This window comes from Nematolebias whitei, chromosome 8 (genome assembly GCF_014905685.2).
Source record: "Nematolebias whitei isolate Nwh7 chromosome 8, NemWhi1, whole genome shotgun sequence".
NCBI lineage: Eukaryota > Metazoa > Chordata > Actinopteri > Cyprinodontiformes > Rivulidae > Nematolebias > Nematolebias whitei.
In genome coordinates, this window is record NC_056505.1 from 13,766,774 (window position 1) to 13,772,830 (window position 6,057).

At 35.9% G+C, this 6,057-nt stretch overlaps 1 protein-coding gene across 1 annotated transcript in view; it reads left to right on the forward strand.

Moving 5' to 3' along the window:
- The window catches only part of sh2b3 (SH2B adaptor protein 3), a 51,447-nt gene that overhangs the window by 15,953 nt on the left and 29,437 nt on the right, over window positions 1-6,057 (forward strand). The gene's annotated exons all lie outside the window — the stretch shown is intronic.

A 6,057-nucleotide genomic window follows, 5' to 3' on the forward strand; every position in this document is an offset into this window, starting at 1 on the left:
GACGGCATGTTTTTTCTGCTGATTTCTGCAGAAACTTCAATTTACTCTATATTGCATTCTTAAATAATAAAAAGTTACTGGAAAGTTTCCACACAAACCACAGGTTTTTTTTTTAATGTAAGAGTTTAGATATATAAATTATGGATGAGGGTTGGTTTCTTCTAGTTACAAGTCACAAGATTCATCAATGTTTAGCGTAACAAACAGCTGATCTACAGCAATCACTGCGTTGTGATAAATAAGCCCTGGAATTTTTTTTTTAAGCAAGATTAGAATACTGACAGTCGATGTGATTTACAGGAAATCTACTTTCTCAAACTCTCATGACATGGTTTTTATTGACGAGCATGAAGTTTTTTCTGCTCTCATGGTGGTTTTTGACTTTTTTCAGAAAAGGAGGGGTGGTGATATTTGAAAGCACTGACATAGAGAACATGCTACTTTCATGACTGATCACACGACCGATCATTTGTTTTCGATTTGTCAGGTTAAACATGGCCTTTGCTTTAAAAGATGACCACAGCACACCATTTATCACACCAAGGCAACTGATTTTGTCTTTCACAACTGTTCATTGTTTGCAATCATAACTTTTTTTTGTATAACTTGCCATTGGCTAAGTGCAAGTATTTCAGGTAGTATTTAAATAAACTCTGAATACTTGCAAATATAAGAACGTGAGGAAGCAAATAAATATTCACAAGTTATTGAATTTGTCTTTTATCATGTCTGCAGGTGACGATGGTTTTTACTTGTTGCTATTTTGTTTTATATTTATATTTTTGGTGTGACAAGGTGTTCAGCAACTAAACACCACATTCAGATTTTGTTGACACTATTCGACAGTTGTATGCATGTTCTGCTCTCAGTGCAGAAGTTACCTGCTTTCACAAGACTGCTTTCTCAAAAATGTGCTTTACTTCTCAGAAGTCTGCACACAACTCAGCCATTGAACATCTGGCAGGTTCCTCATCTTGTGTTTCATATCTGTATGAGATGAGACTGCAAGATCTATTTGTGTCAATAATTTGAACACCCACAGAAACCTTAAAACGGTTTGTTAATATAAGTTTGCCAACAGTGATGCTAATTAACACAAACATAAGCACACACATAAAGACTACAGCTGTAAATGTTTTTTGTTTGTTTGTTTCCAGCTGTTTTAGTTGAAGGGGTCCTCGTCCCCTCCTCCTTTTTAAAACCATGTATTTTCTCTTCCGGTGTTTTAAAAAAAAAAAAAAAATTAACATCTTGAAGGCATCTTTTGGTGCACGTTTCCCACATGACAAAACGAGACAAGCTCCCAGGTTTCAGATTTGCTTCACAGAACTGCAAGTTTTTCAGGTAGTTTTCATCACACGTAACACTTATCTCAGTTTAACTTGACTGTAAAAACTCAATCATTTAATAATTTTTCATGTTTATAAGTAAAGCATCCTTTAATTTAGGCAAAGAAGATTCAAGAAATAGCAAGATTTTATTCATATAATTTTTTTTTTGCACCCATTAGTTTAAATGCACTCACTTTTTTTTAAAGTATTGAAGTTGATTTTTGTCTCCAATGTGTCATTTCTGCGCTCAGATGCATCTTAAAAGTCTGCAGCCCGTCACATTCTTTTACTCTTTGGTGTGTAGATATACCTCCCACACTCTTTCCTGTTTGTTTGGGGTTTGCTTCAGCCAGTCACAACTTCTGTTCTTTTTAACTTATTAAAACCAATCAGAAAACATAAGAAATGTCACATTTTTGAAATTTCACGTTGTTTTGCTTACTTGTATCTACATCAAGTTTTATAAACATACAATATAAAATGGTTGTCTTCTTCTGACTTTGCCTGCTGACATCTCACCACAGCACAGCAGGATGTTTTTCTTTATCTCTTTCTTTTTTTTTTTTTTTTTTTTACTAATATGCATGCCTGGGTCCCCACACAGAATTAAACCCTGCAGTATTTCCAGATGGGGCTCCAGCTCTGAGGCTGCACACCCAGTCTCTTAAGATCCCCTAACAAGTAATCAGAGCAGCCAGTTTGAATGATGTGCAGAGTTCAGCCTCCTCACAGAGATTGCAGATTTGGAGTCAGGCACAGGGAGAGGTTCATAAAAAGCCAGTGTGTGTGTGTGTGTGTGTGTGTTTTGTATTTTTTTGTTGTTATTTTTAATTTAGCAGCCCTCAGCTCTTCAGGCAGCTGCAGCTTTAACCATGTGCATGAGGTAATTCAGATGATGGCAGAAGCAGAGTTTTGTGTGTATGAGCGTTCTTGAATGCTTGTTTGTACAGAAGAGGGGGGCATTGGAAGAATTTGCCTGGTTCTTTGCAGTGAAGCTTTAATTCGCTAAACTGCATTGTTGCGCACAATGTTCTCCCTCTTCTTAGCGTGTGTAATGCAGTGTGTTTAATCTTGGCAGGACGGATAGATAAGCTTCTGAAAATGGCCTTAAAAGGAAGGGGAGCTGTGAAGCTGTATCCTTACAGTTTTTACATATGCTAGAAAAAAATACATGCATTTACACCCGAAAAGCAGTTAATTAAACACCTGCCCAAAATGAACTTGTGTGACCATGGGCTGTGACAAGTCTGTAAAGTTGTACTTTTTGCTAATTTAAAATGGATTTTCACGCCTCTGTGAATTGTTTGAATTTTTGGAAGCCTGTGTACTCACAGTGCATATAAAATGGATTGTGCTCATGTGTATTATTTATTTATAACTATTATTATGTGCGTGTGAGAGAAACAGAAGTGATTTCCGTGAGCTCATTTAACCCAACAGGACAAGCCGAGTGAAAACTGATAATACCTTTACATGAGAAAAGAGCAATCAAGGCAGAGCTCCTCAGAAAATGCCATAGCAGTCATATTTTAAGCAACATAATACACTGTTGCTTTCTGTGTAAACCAAGCAGATTTTAAAACCAAAAATTAAATTTAAAGCCACAATAAATATGAATTATTTTGTGTGTGTGTGTGCAACACACTCATTTGCCACCTGTGAAAGTTTCGTCCAGTAAGTTTTATAGAAATTCACGTCATTTTCACTTCTGCATATTCTGAAATGTTAGCACACATTTGGACCTAAAATAGCACAACATTTAAGGGGGAGGGAGACGTTGTGTTCTGATATAGTGTCAACATTTAGATGGAGTTAGGATAAAATAAGGTACCGGTACATGTAGTTCGATTTAAATGCCTTTGTGTGTGAGACATAAGCACCACTGTTGTAACATTCCTCTTAAATGCAATTTTATGAGCAAATTTTGTCTGTGTTGTTTTGCAAGTTAAGTGACAAAATCAGAAAGCCAAGCAAATTCAAGTTTTCTTTCATTGCAGAAGTGATTCTTGTCTTGTCAGCTGAAAAAGGCAGAAGTCCTCGATGTCGTCTGAGACTTTTTTCAAAAACTCCTAAAAGTCCTGTCTTGTTGCTTTTATGCCGGACATTTGTGGATAAGTTGATACAGAACTCATATCCCTGCCTTCTTATGAACTTTATGGAGTATTCGGTAAAAATCCTGATGAACTCCTCATTTTTAATGCTTAAATGTACATTGTACATTGAGTCGGTGTCTTTTTCTCAGCTTTGTCTATCCTAATATCAGAGAGACAACTCTCTGGAAAATGATGGTGTTCAGTCTTCCAGAGTGAGTTCCCAATTCCCACAAACGAAAACAGTCTGATGTGCTTCCTCAGGCCTCCTGCAGCCTTCATCTTAATCATAGCCCTCTCATCTCAGTTCAGCTGTGTGTGTACGTGTTTGTGCGTTTGCATGTGTTTGTTCCAGCTCTAGCCTTAATCTTTCCCACATGCTCTCATTTCATGCTGGTGTGTACCAATGCAGTGTCCTGTTGCTCTCAGAGCTCCTTTGTGCTCCTGTTGAAGACATATTTTTTTATTATATTTGGATCAATTATCGATACACTAAATGTTCAATTCTTACCGTCTCAGCAAGGTCATGCAATACAAAACCTGAATTCTCCACACACAACTTGCTCGTAGAAAAGACGAACCCTGGAATTCTGCTGCATTAAACCAATAGAGTTAAAGTTAAACATCAAAATGCAAAATATGTTTATGTCTGTGATAGCCTGGTTCTGTTTATATTTTAGTGCATGCTTATTTCTCTCTCTAAATGACATTAAGAGGTGTTTGCAACATCGGTGGAAAATATTTTTCTAACAGCCAGACCCTGGTATCCATCTGTTCTGTGTTTCTTGTACTTCAGGCTCTCATATGGCAACATGCAGTGTTAATTTGGCTCTCACCACATACCACAACTAAAGCTCTGAATATATGGGCCCTAGTCAGCTGAAGAGCACAAAAAAAGATGATAAAACTAACTGAGATGCACAGTGCACTGCAGGGGACATGAACAAAAGGCAGTTTGACTGTAAATAAGCCAAGACAAAGAAGACAGGTGAAGCTCCAACTCTTTAAAAACACACGAGTTTACAAAATGTTTTGTTTTTATTTGTGAAAGTACTCTGGTTCCACACACAGCTGTAGGATACAAATCTGTAGGCTTTAAGTCAAATCAGTCAAAATAACAAACTCACCTAATTTCCTGAGGTCCTAATGAAACGTCTGCGGTTTGATTGTAATAAAACAAAATTGCTGTCTGTCTTTTGAAACTTTTTTTTTTTTTTAATTTACAGGGTGTATTAAGTTAACACTAGTTACACTCGCATCATAACCTCCCTTTAACGTATCTGCTCCATAAACGCTCCACTCCGCATCCATTTATATTTGTTTATCTTTAGATAACTTTAGTTACCATATAAGTTTTTCATTTAACTGTTCAGTTTTCCTTATTATACATTTATCAACACAAAGAAAACTGACTGGGAAAAAAATAGTTTAAAAACTGACAGTGAGGTTTCTTTCTTATTGTATAAAAAAATTACTAGAAGGAAGTATCAGTAAAATATCAGCTTATTTCTTTTCAAGTGAAATTTATCATCAAATATTTGAACAACTAACAGAGTACAGTAATATATTTTAAGTTTGAACCATAAAGAAATCTCCCCATATGCCTGAATATAATATTGTGAAACAGAACAATTTGTCACTTTATGTAAGAATTTGATTTTCTATTGGAATTTTGTTTTTCTTCATCTTTATTTACGATTAATTTTTCCTGTTTCCAAGGTCTATTTTTGCATTGTTTGTGACTTTGTTTTATGTTATGTCTCTTGTTGTCCCGTTTAGTTTGAATTCCTCACACCACTTTTTTTTTTTTTTTTTTTCAATATTTAGACATTTACTTGGTCTTTGTCTATTTCTGCATTTTGTACAATATGGTCTGTGTGATTTGGCTCTTCTTCTTGTTTTGAAGTAATGCTCCTGAACTTTCTGCTTTGCAGCACCATCAGTTTGGCTTAATTTGTTTTAACATTTTTTGCCTTCACTTAGCATGATTTAAAAAAAAAGTATGCATAATGGATATTAGCTGAAACAAGTAAGTGATATTTTAATTATTACTTTGATAAGTTTTCAGTGTTGGGTGGACTATTGCAACATTATTATTATTTACGTTGTGACTGAGTGTCAGAATTACGATTGTGGGATCTTACAATTTTTTTTGACCAGTTGATTGATTAGCTAATCCCAAAACTCAACATGAGATTAATGGCTGTAGGAAATAGCTAACGTTTGTATAATTTTGTAGAACGCCAGATGGCTGTTCTGGCTTGACTGATAGCAGCATTCAGAGCACAGATTGTTTCTTCACAGACAGTTTCAGTTTACATCACAACAGTCTCTTTATCTCACCCACAAAGTCAAATATTTTCCTCTTTCCAGGGATCGAGTTACATGAAACCTAGAAATTGTACCTTGAAGCGAGTCATATATTGTGTGTGGGTGCACATGCATTCTTCGGCGCTGTATTCACTGCGTCTGGAGTGCAAATATCATGTACTAATCCCCTTCGCAAAAACATGGATCAAGCACGAGACTAGATGTGCGTATGCTTGTTCTCTCTACTTCATTGAACCAAATTACTCAAACTGCTACAGAGGTTCTGTTTTTTTACTTTCTACTGCCAGGAGTTGTTTATATATATA